The 12,661-nt window shown below is 40.9% G+C and overlaps 1 protein-coding gene across 6 annotated transcripts in view; it reads left to right on the top strand.

The window, feature by feature from the left end:
• Nucleotides 1-12,661, top strand: part of LOC139280134 (leucine-rich repeat-containing protein 4C-like) — a 1,057,670-nt gene that overhangs the window by 924,023 nt on the left and 120,986 nt on the right. The window contains exon 1 of one of the 6 annotated variants that reach the window (XM_070899662.1): nucleotides 11,280-12,423. The exons of the other annotated variants lie outside the window; for them this stretch is intronic. The gene's annotated coding sequence lies outside the window, so the exon portion shown is untranslated. Of the gene's footprint in view, nucleotides 1-11,279; nucleotides 12,424-12,661 lie in introns of those variants that run through there. 6 annotated transcript variants of the gene reach the window in all.

The raw sequence follows: 12,661 nt of genomic DNA, 5'->3' as shown, positions 1-12,661 counted from the left end.
ATCATTACTGTGAATGGGGATATACCATTTTCATTGGTTGGTTCAGCCCACGTGATCCCATGATGCGCCTACACTCCTGGAATACATGGGCCTCTGCGCTGGGCTGTGCATCGAGGCTTCGGAGCAAAAGTCTTCATTCCTCCGGGATCACCAGGTACATTTGTAAATATTTTTGTGCTCAGAGGCATTAGCCTCTGACCGCAATTTCAGGGCCTATACTTTTAGCTGAACAAAAATGGCATACAAAATCATTATTAGCAATGGTGGCAACAGTAACCATAATAGTGATAATAGTGGAAGAGCAAACTGCAGGTGTGTGACTGAGCAAAGACAGCATAAATATCTGACTGAAAGTAATGAAGTCCATCTGTGATCTGCTCAAAGTGTAAGGGATGAAGTCAAGTATAATGATGTTGACTTGTACCTGAACACAAATGGGATTTATGTGATGAACTCAAGTTAGGGCAAAGTGACACTAAAACAGCACATAAATGAGATTCTTGACCAGCATCATTCAGAGTAGACTCTGCAGCATCAAGTGCCAACAAAGACAAATGAGTCACACATCCACTTCCAAAAGTGGGAAATGTATTTGGAATCTTGGATGACACTTCTATCTGAAGTCCATTTTCCAAATTGTGAGTTTGTTCTGCAAACATAAACATTGGCCATGTGATCAGCATGGGACAGTTTGTTGGAGCAATAGCTCAGAGTGGTAGGGTAAGGTCACTCCATCAGTGATTTATTTACCTTGTTAATTTTCAGGCACAGCCGCGTAATTGGGTAGGTGTTGAGTGAAAGCGAGGAAGAAAGGCTAAGCTAGTGAGTGAGTTGAGCTGATTTGTAATGTACTTCCTAGTGTTTGGCTAAAGAATAACATACAAAGAGGCGTAGCAGCAGTGACAATCTTTACGGTTATTTCCTTCTCTGACTGATACCAATGAAAATATGAGTGTGCATATAAAACTCTTCCTCTATAAGATGCTGTTTTCCTGGCTTCTTGTGCTTCTATTGTTTATGAATAGGAGTACACGTGTATGCATTGGAAACACAATTCAGGTATTTTAATACTTATCTTATTTTGGATCTGCTCTTGGAGAGTGATCTCCATGCACCACTCATTCTTCATTTAGATGTGTTGTCTAGCAATGGCCTCCATAGAAACATAGAAAATAGGTGCAGGAGCAGGCCATTCAGCCCTTCTAGCCTGTTCATGGCTGAACATGCAACTTCAGTACCCCATTCCTGCTTTCTCGCCATACCCCTTGATCCCCCTAGTAGTAAGGACTTCATCTAACTCCTTTTTGAATATATTTAGTGAATTGGCCTCAACAACTTTCTGTGGTAGAGAATTCCACAGATTCACCACTCTCTGGGTGAAGAAGTTCCTCCTCATCTCAGTCCTAAATGGCTTACCCCTTATCCTTAGACTGTGTCCCCTGGTTCTGGACTTCCCCAACATTGGGAACATTCTTCCTGCATCTAACCTGTCTAACCCCGTCAGAATTTTAAACGTTTCTATGAGGTCCCCTCTCATTCTTCTGAACTCCAGTGAATAGACCTGCTGGTTTCCACTATGTAACATGGAGATTGGATTATATTGTAATGCCATCATTTAACTTGTGCAAGGACAGACATTTGTTTAAACAACAAATTCATAGACCCACTTCTGTGTGGGTTGAAAGCGCTGTCGGTCTTTTTATCCTGAGGCATGCAGCCTACCAACAGAGAATCATGTGTCTTGGGCCAGGCTTGATGGACCATCTGGACATTTCCTGCACGTCATGTTTTCCATTGGCTGCAATTCTCTAATATGCATTTTTTAAAGTGTGACACCACCTCAGTACCTTGAGCTCTGAGAACATTTTAATTGTTAATGCTTTTAACTCAAATGTTAAAGTTATTTTTCGCTCTTCTTCCACTTAGATCTCAGTTACCACCACCAACATAGTGTTGACAGATATAGTTTTCGAAACCAGGACAGATTATGGTGTAAAGGGCTTCTATGATCTGCCGGGGTTTCAGGAATACAACTTCTTGTTTTAGAAAATAATATATATCTGGTAATTATTTTAGTTTGGTTTAGTCCTGATTATTATGCCAGCAACACTTTTCTTTGTTAGGAGTGTAAGTAATGGAAAGTGCTCACACTGAAAACAAGGGGACATGGATGTGCATGTCATGTTACACCAGGCAAGCCTCACTTTTCCCATGCTTCTTACAGTGCTGCTCATATGCCATCCGCCAGGAAGCATGCAAATGTGGCACAGGTAAACTATTTCTCTGATTATCCCACCTTACAGCTGGAGAAAGGCTTTGCGCTTTGTGCTTTCTATCAGCCCTTAAAGATAGGGTTTGGGGTGGGGGCCTGGGAGTCCTAGCTTGGGATCCTATCATTTTCCTGAATAACTGTAATGTATTATCACATGATTTGTCATATGGTTTGTCAATGTTCCATAGACATCTGGTCCGATCTCTATTAGATAAATAGCTTCTTTATTTATCACTTTATTTTGAGCTTGAACATTCTCATCTGCACCTTCGGTCTCAATAATGTTATTGGCCCGAAACATCATCTCCATCCGCTCAAACTGAATAGTTCGCGAGCTCGGTCATACATACCGAGGCTTCTGATGAATCCCGTAGACATGGGCATGACTGTCCCAATCTCGTTGAATGGTGACTCAGCACGCTACCTGTGTACATGTGAGAATCAACACCGCTGTTGCTGTGTATACCGACATGCGAAGGCGAAGCACAGATGATTCTGCATCAGCATTAACTGTAAAACTTTGCAAAAATTCAGTTTAGTTATCACAAATTCACCTTAAACTTGTCCACTCGAAGGTTGAATACTGTGTCCTTCCATGATCCCTAAAATTGGCTTTAGGATCCCATCCCTGATGGTAAAATGTAATATACTTGGGTAGAACAAAGGAAGGACAGAGACACGATGAGCTGCTAATCCATGCACTTACTTTATTAGTCCAGCGTGAACTGAGCATGCTCATACCAAACCATGTGAAAAACCATGTGATAATACATTACAATAACCACAGTCTCTATACTTCAAGAAGGTAGTTAATTGTACAAATCGCTTTGAGACATTTCAGCGTGAAAAGAGTATGCAAATGGAAGCAGTTTTCTAGAGGGAATTTCTAATAGTGAAATATTGCTGCAGTTATAACATGGTTAAAGGAACAGAGAAGTCCATTTTGAAGCCAACTGAGTTATTGGTTGGAAACGTGAGTTGGAATGTCCCCAGAAATATATTTGGGGGAGGACAATTGTACCAGATTGAACCAGATCTGTTTGATAAATTGCTAATGGTTCCTCTTGTGTGTAATTCTCTCTGTGGTGAATATTACAGAGCACTGCTAATATTAAAAATACTAATCAAAAATGGCCCAAAGTTAAATATTAAACAGCTTTACCAGTTTGTTGTCTTATTTATTTAATGAGCTCAGGGCCAATTTAAAATGCAATCTTGCATACAGGTATAAGTAAGTCATTGTGGGTAGGGCAGTGATTAAATTAGCAGCATTTTAAATGTGCCACTAATGCATTGGGTGCAAATGAGGTCATTTGAATAGTGCCTCATTTTAAATAGCGGCAAGAATAAATTGCATGGTTCCTCATTTAAAAATTCAGTAGCAGTGACCTTTCTTTATGGTAAATAACAGTTAAAAAATATCCACTGAAATCAGTTTGACAAACAGTAATGCGCCATTTAAAAGGTCAATTGCATTTTTTGGGTCATTTTTTCTTTCCTAAAGCTGTACTCACCATTGTGTAGCTGTTGTTCTGGCCCATTTAGACCTAGAACACCAGTTACATTACTTGGTCTCAATGCCAGATACTGACATTGGTTCATTTTCTTAAATGTTCATTTGCACCTCCCGAATTGGCTGCTCTCTGTTTAATTGCTGTCCCAGTTATAGGGGATCATTTTTACCAAACTCGCCTGGTGGGGAACCGATGGGATTGGGTGGAATGCCAGTTTTACACCTCGCCCAATATTACACTCCATTGATGGCAATGGGGAATTAGCATTGGGCGGGGTGTAAAACCAGCTTTGCACCTGATCCCCATCAGATTTTCCAGTGGTTGGGTTCGATTAAAAGGGCCCGCATAGAGTTATTTTGGGAAGATGTTTACATAACCTCATGGACGCTGATGATGTGGCACATGCCTTATCACAAATTGAAGCCATAGCTGCTAAAACAAAGAAAGAAAGACTTGCATTTATATAGCACCTTACACACCCTCAGGATGTCCCAAAATGCTTTACAGTCAATTAAGTCCTTTTGAAGTGGAGTGACTGTTGTAAGATAGGGAGACGCGGTAGCCAATTTGCACACAGCATTGTGGTAATGACTGATTAATCTGTTTTGGTGATGTTGGATGAAAGATAAACATTGACCAGGACACCGGGGGCGGGGGGGGGAAACTTCTTCAAAGTAGTGCCATGGGATCTTTTATGTCCACCTGAGAGGTCAGTCGGACTCTCTCATCTGAAAGAGGGCACCTCCGACAGTGCAGCACTCCCTCAGTACTGCACTGGAGAGTCAGCCTGGATTTTGTGCTCGAGTCTCTGGAGTGGCACTTGAACTCACAAACTTCTGACTCAGAGGCAAGAATGCCACTACTGAGTCATGGCTGACACAAAGCTTACATTGTATTCATGCAATTGACACATTTAGATATTACTCCAGTTCCATTTTGACGTGGGAATAATTATGTTAACCTTTATTATTTTTTAAATAAAGTGTCAGTCAGCCTGATTCTCTGATAGCGGCTCTGGTAAGGAGTAGTCCTCTAACAGAGCACTGGTTGGAAAATTGCAGATCTGCAGTGCGTGATTTTCAGTCCATACATTTAATTCAACAGAAAATCAGGGGCTGCAATTTCCTGATCAGTGCTCCCTGATACCACCACTCCATGCTCGGAGTTCCTAATCCTAATCTGCCTCAAACATAGTAAGAAGAAAAGTAAGACCTACATTTATACAGCACCTTTTGCAACCTCAATATGTTCCAAAATGTTTTAGTCAGTGAGGTCATTTTGAAGTGTAGTCACTGTTGTGCTGTAGAAAAGGTGGTGCAGTAATGATTTTCAACATGATTTCTATGGGAATGTGTGTTGTCAAATCCTTTTGCAGGTGGTGTTTGCTAACAGTTTTCTTGAAAACAGTGCCTCTTTATTTTTTGGTGGTGATGTGAGCTATGAGGAGGATGCTAAGAGGCTGCAGGGTGACTTGGACAGGTTGGGTGAGTGGGCAACTGCATGGCAGATGCAGTATAATTTGGATAAATGTGAGGTTATCCACTTTGGGAGCAAAAACATGAAGGCAGAATAATATCTGAATGGTAGCAGATTAGGAAAAGGGGAGGTGCAACGAGACCTGGGTGTCATGGTACATCAGTCATTGAAAGTTGGCATGCAGGTACAGCGGGCGGTGAAGAAAGCAAATGGCATGATGGCCTTCATAGCTAGGGGATTTGAGTATAGGAGCAGGGAGGTCTTACGGCTGTTGTACAGGGCCTTGGTGAGGCCTCACCTGGAATATTGTGTTCAGTTTTGGTCTCCTAATCTGAGGAAGGACGTTCTTGCTATTGAGGGAATGCAGCAAAGGTTCACCAGACTGATTCCCGGGATGGCAAGACTGACATATGAGGAGAGACTGGATCGATTGGGCCTGTATTCACTGGAGTTTAGAAGAATGAGAGGGGATCTCATAGAAACACATAAGATTCTGACGGGACTGGACAGGTTAGATGCAGGAAGAATATTCCCGATGTTGGGGAAGTCCAGAACCAGGCGTCACAGTCTAAGGATAAGGGATAAGCCATTTAAGACCGAGATGAGGAGAAACTTCTTCACTCAGAGAATTGTGAACCTGTGGAATTCTCTACCGCAGAGAGTTGTTGATGACAGTTCGTTAGATATATTCAAGAGGGAGTTAGATATGGCCCTTACAGCTAAAGGGATCAAGGGGTATGGAGAGAAAGCAGGGAAGGGGTACTGATGTGAATGATCAGCCATGATCTTATTGAATGGTGGTGCAGGCTCGAAGGGCCGAATGGCCTACTCCTCCACCTATTTTCTATGTTTCTTTGTTTCTTTAAACGATTGTTTGGAGCAGCAACTTGCTTATTTCCCCCAAACAGAAGTTTCAGCCATGGTTGAGTTGATCTACCTGTGTTATTTCTGATGCTTGAGCAATGATGTCAGCATTGAGCATTTTGGTCCTACTTGTCTTTCAAGCTGCGAGTTTAACATTTTCCCCTCTCGTTTTATTACGTATATTTGTAATCTTTTTTTAAACTTTTCTCTGGAAATACCAGCAGGAGCTCTGCCGTGGGACTACACCGCCTTCACAACAAATCTCTTAATGCTACAACTGTAAACATCAGGCAGAACATTAAAAAAGCACATTGTTGGAAACAGTTCAAAACAAATATTAGAATCGATTTGAAATCTGTGGCTTTAAAAAAAAATTATGCAGAAAGGAAGGATTTGATTTTAAATATTCAATATAAAACACATTTTGTTGCAACTTTAAAACCCCCACCACTAAATAAGAATGGATGAACCTGTTATTGAAATTTTTCAAGCTTAGTGAGTACACGGTTTATAAAGGTAAATGTTGCATTTCAGCAATCCCAGCATGAAGTCTTGCCCATGGGAGTGCAAAAGTGGAAAATATAAATATATTTATTATGTGATACATTTTCTGTATTTGGATATAAAATTGTTGTATTGTTTTGATAAAGTAATCATTGAAGTAGTGCTACATGCATCGCAAGTAAATAGGAGAAAGCATTTTATGTATCTGAATGGGAATGTTTTGGGTATAACGTGATTTGATGATTTAGGTAAGGAATTTGATTTGAGTGCTGTGTGGAATACTTATCTTTTGAAATTACCAGGAAAACAAGAAAATGTGATTTATATGATTGTCATGTAAGGAAGGGCTTTACTGAAATGTAATCCCCTGTGCACTCTCTCTCTCTCTCTCTCTCTCTCTCTCTCACTCACACAAACGATCAGTTCTGTATGATTATCAACATTATCATATCAGATTATGTACTTACCCAGTGGGGTATTCATTGAGGAATTTTTATTTTATATATCATCACTTGCCTTTCCAGCCTGCTCCGCTGATTGCAAGTGCAACTCATAAATAAGAATCATCACTTTTGGAGGCTTTAAAGTAGAACAGAGGTAAAGCTGCATTAAAAAATTGTGGTGCACAGATCACTGTAAGCTTTAACACTGAAGTCAGTGGCTATGCTAAAAAAATATGCCACTGGAATTAACTGTCTAAATGACAGTTTGTAAAGCCTAAGCTGTTTTAAAACTATCCAAATTAAAGATCTTGTTATTCATAAGAAAAGTATTTTTGCCTCTAATTTTACTCCCCTATACTTCCTACCCAGGAGATAATGGTTCATGGTGAGGCTTGGTTCCACAAGCATCGTCATTCCTCCAGCCCCTCATAACAGAAACTATTAATAATGAAATAACATCAACAACACAAATTGGCCCTTCTTCGTGTGTAAGCCTGGACAGTAGGTGTTGATCAGCTATTCAACTATGGAGACCATCATAGTCCAAACCAATCCTGCACTCACTTTGTATTTTAACATGCACAATTGGAGCAAAGATTTCTTAATAGCGATCTAGAGCAAAAAGGCTAGTTCATTTTCTTTCTTCCCCTACCCTCTCAACATCGAGAAAAATTATAGTCAATCATATCACCCACCACAACACAAGCTAAGATTGCTTATTACAACATAAGTCAGAAATCATAGCTGGTTTGTCTCGTTCAGTGTCACACCATGTTGTGTTGTTACTGAGCCATCAAACAGATCGATGGGGCATATTATTAATGGAGCACAACATGTATTGCAGTGGATTAGATGTAACAAAATGAAAAAACAATCAGTAGCTGAATCATCAATGCCAAAATATTACATTTATCAATATGTCAAGTTATTGGTATAATGGATATGGAAAATAAAGCACCATTGGAAAACTCAGCATTTTTCACCAATACATATACATTCATGCATATTGCATATTATGCGTGTAAGGTGCTTTGGGACGTTTTACTACATTAAAGGCACTATATAAATGCAAGTTGTTGTTCATGCCTCTTTCATTATTAATAGTCTCTATTATTCCTAAATTGAAAATGATTGATTTGAATACCAATTATTTTCACTTTATGAATGGTTTTCATACTTTATTTACTTTACGCTCAATAAACATCAGGGGCTGAAACAGCTTAAAGAAACGACAACAGACTTGCATATTGCCTTTAAAATAGGAAGCATCCCAAGGCACTCCAGAGGAGCAGAATGGACAATAAGCATAAGTGAAGAGCAGAAGTCCTTTAAAGATGAGGAGAGAGGAAGCAAGGCAGAGGGCTTTAGAGATCGAAGTTCAAGACAGGAGAAAGCTTTGCCACTGATTGTGGGACTGTGGAAGGGGGATTCGCAGAAGGCCAGAGTTGTAGGGGAGTCAGGCTCATAACAGTGCATAAGGAACAATGCAATGTGGAGGAGGTTACAGAGGAAGGGTGGGCTGAGGCAGTGCAGGCAGTTGTAACTGAGGATGAAGATTATGAAATTGAAATGTTTGGGGATAGGGAAGCAGACAGGATTTGGGCAAAGGGAACACAGAAAAGGATATGTTAAATGAATCTTTGTACAAGTTTAAGTTTGGGAGGCATGTTTGCAAAAGTTTGAAGATAATGTGGAATGGTTGGGGCAGAGGGGAGAAGTGGCCTTGATGGTGGCTAGGATATGGGATTTGAAGTTCAGCTCTAGGTTGAGCATGACACTGAGGTTGCACTCATTCTTGTGCAGCCTCAATGAATAGAACATAAGAACATAAGAAATAGGAGTAGGTCACTTGATCTTCGAGCCTGCTGTGCCATTCAATATTATGGCTAATCTTCGACCTCAACTCCACCTCCCTGCACTATCCCCATATCCCTTAATTTCCTACGTTCCCAAAAATGTATCAATCTCTGTCTTGAATATACTCAACGACTGAGCATCCACAGCTCTCTGGGGTAGAGAATTCCAAAGATTCACAGCCCTTTGAGTGAAGACATTTTTCCTCATCTCAGTCCTAAATAGCCGGCCCCTTATTTTGAGACTGTGACCCTATGTTCTAGATTCTCCGGCCCGGGGAAACATCCTCTCAGCATTAACCCTGTCAAGCCCCTTTAGAATTTTATATATTTCAATTGGATCACACCTCTTTCTTGGTGAAGGTTAGTGAAGGAGATGGAATCAGAGGCAAGCATATGGAATTTTTGGCAGGAGCTGAATAAGATGGCTTTGGTTCTCACAGTGCTGAATTGCAGGAAATTCTGGCTCATCCATGACTTAACATTGGACATGCAATCTGGCAGCATTAAGGTCATGGAATCAAGGGAAATGGTGGAGAGGTAGGGATACATGCGGAAACAAAACCTGTGTCACTTATGATGTCACTGAGGAGCAGTAAGTAAATAAGGAAAAGGAGAAGACTGAGGCTGAAACCCTGGGTAAGAAGGCAAAGCCATTTACGAGAGATGCTTTGGCAGCATTAGAACCATACAAGGGTAATCCAGGGATAAATGAGTACCCTAAAAATGAACACTTTACAACTTTACTCATTTATATGCCCCATTGATACCTCTGTTCTGCTAAAAATCATTCATTTTTAGTTTACCATAGTGAATCCATCATCTCAATATTTTCTCATGTTCTAATCAGAAAGTCAAAATGTGGTTTTCTTTCTGTCTGATTTTCTGAAGGTCCTGTCCTAATGACATCTTAACTTTCTTTCTTTGCTTTTGCTACTTTTACATTTTTAAGCAGAAGTTGCCTTGGATGTGGAATCCATAAGCCACAGTATGTTTCCTGTTCCATGCACCTGACCACAATAGTTAGATTTGAAGCCAGCACAGAAAAAATTGTGAAACTGATTTATCGGCACAGATGTACAGATTACACTTGATATCAGTGACAAGAAATCGTTCTACCAGCTTGTCATTTTACTGTCAGCTATGTCCAAATCTCGGTTGGACTGCTCTGCTTTAGTATCTTACAAACTGACAATAGTATTACTGAATAGTGAGGAAGATCATTGACACAAGTTTTTGGATGGAATAGACTCACTTGGCAATACCGTTATATGAAGCACCTTGCCCTGCAGGCAGCTTGGACTAAAAACAGAAAAAGCTGCAAATCTCAGCGGGTCAGGTAGCACTTGTGGAGAGAAAAACAGAGTTAACGTTTCAGGTCGATGACCCTTCGTCAGCTTGGATTCTTCCCTGTACAACATGCTCATCACCACCAGCAGAAATTACCCAAGCTTTGATCAATGATCCAACCAATTTCATGCAGTCCTCTGTGCTAATAAGTTATTTAATAATTTCATGAAAAGAATTATGCATTAACAGAGGCAGAACATTGTGTTTAATGTTTTATTATTTCATGTTGTGCAAAGATTATCTGTCAAAGGAACAATAATGAAGAAGCAAAAAACAAAATATTTAAAAACTGCAGGCTTTGTCCTTTAGCCCTCGATCGCCTTCCTTGCTTCCTCTGCTCCCCTCCCCCCACAAGCACACTGCTAATAATTTACTCCCCCTCCCCCCACAAGCACACTGCTAATAATTTACTCCCCCTCCCCCCACAAGCACACTGCTAATAATTTACTCATGCATATATTTAAAAAATGAAAAGTATGTGGTAGCCTGGGAGATGAGGGAATGTGTCGTCCATCCTCTTCCTATTTTTGCTCCCAAAATGATTTTGATCCCAGATCCCTTCCTGCAACTTCAGGCCTCGCCGTTTGCCCTGATGCTCCCTGCCTCAGATCTATATATTTGGTTGCACCTCTGTCTAATGAAGAAATACGAGGTCCGGTGCTATTGAGCAACAAATAAATGGTCTCTGAAGTCTTGGAAGCTGAGGGAGCGAAGGAACTGGTTTCAATGCCAGCGGCAGATCTTTTCAGTTTAAATTGCATTAAACAAAACGAGGAACTTCAACAAACTTGGAATGTCCTCTTTAAGCCTGAAATGAAAAGCCTTCTGCAGAGAGCTTCTGCCACCTTGCTGAAATTTCCCGCAAGGTGGCAGTACTGGCTCGGTGTTCGTGAGCCAAAAAGCTCCTTGCCTGACGTCAAGTGCTAATACAATTGACCAATCAGTGCTAAGATGATGGGAGGTAATTGGGCAATTGCATTTTTTTCATCACAAGGAGAGAGAGAAAGAAAAAAAGTGAAACGGGAAAAAAAACGAGTGCAAGCTGGCAACTGTGCAAAGTGCATGAGGACTTAAGACCTGATCACAGAAGATCATCCTGGATTTAAATAAAATTCGAAAACCTATGGGCTGGAATTTCTTCCATTTGACAAGAATCGCAGATCCTTGTGGTTGTAGGGGTTGAAGATTTGATTTGGATCTCTTTGGGATTTTTTTCCCCTCCTCCCTCTCTCGGAAAACTAATTGACATTTTAAAGGTGTCAGCCAAAGTGATTATGTTCAGAGGAGAGATCAACTTGTGGATGGATGTGTGGGAGCCTGTGTTGTGAGACAGGAGCTGCAAAGGGAGAGAGAGAGAGAGAGAGGGGGAAAGTAGAAGGATTCAGCGTGGAAGAAAAAAAGAAGGGAATTAGAGGATCGCGTTTTAAGGCTGTGTTCCCTCTCTCGGTGCCAAGATAGAGAGAATGAAAAAAAGGAGGAATGATGGGAATTAGATTGTTCTACAACTGAAAGAGAGGGGGAACAGACCTCTGTCCGCAGTGGGTTGGGATCGAAACCTGTGGTGTACTGGAGGCTCGAGATCCGTAAAAAGAGATGAAATTCAGGATAACAGTGGGCGACCTGATCTCCGAGATGAGATGATAGCGAGAAAGAAGAAAGGGAGGAATTAAAAGGCTGCAAGAGGAAGAAAAAAAATCTTACCGCACTGCTTTGTGATTGGAAAATATAATCAGCTCGGTGGAGGAGAAAAAGTTATTCTGGGAGTAACATTTGTATGTGTTTTTTTTCAAACAAAATAGAGGTTTGTTGGGATTCAGAAACCAGCGGCTCGGGATAAGACGTTAAAAAGATCCTGATTGATTGGGTGGAAAAAAATCCAGCTGAATGCTGACGCGTTTTTGAGTTTGGGAAGAAGAAAGGAATATTTTTATTTTAAAGGAAAAGAGGCTGAACGGAAAAGGCGGCGATCGCGAGGAAAGGGATGGAGTGAATGAAGAACGTGCCTTTTGGATATTTCTGGGGGGGGTGAAATGCCATGGCGGAAATTGATTTGAAATTGCAGATGTGCGTTTTTTGCTGAGACGCGAGAAAAAAAAAATCTGGGAACTAAGAGAGGATCGGGAAACGGTGCCAAGGGGAAATAATCTGTGAGTTCGACTTGATTTTTTTCTGTTTCTGAATGGATTTATTTATCGGCTTCTCTTTCTCCCCCCCTCCCCCCCCCCAAAAAAAAGCTGGGAACTGGGGGAAGGGGAGATAAGTTTCATTTTTCAAGCTATCTTGCACCGTTTGGGTTTGCGAGCTGAGGTGAGGGATGGATGAATATACTTTGCTCTCCGGGAAGCCGCTGCTTTACTGCAGTTTCCTAATGAGCTGCAGATAATG

Source organism: Pristiophorus japonicus, chromosome 14 (assembly GCF_044704955.1).
Source record: "Pristiophorus japonicus isolate sPriJap1 chromosome 14, sPriJap1.hap1, whole genome shotgun sequence".
In the NCBI taxonomy this organism is placed as follows: Eukaryota; Metazoa; Chordata; class Chondrichthyes; family Pristiophoridae; genus Pristiophorus; species Pristiophorus japonicus.
Note: the sequence above shows the minus strand (reverse complement) of the source record. Positions and strands in the feature narration are given on the sequence as shown.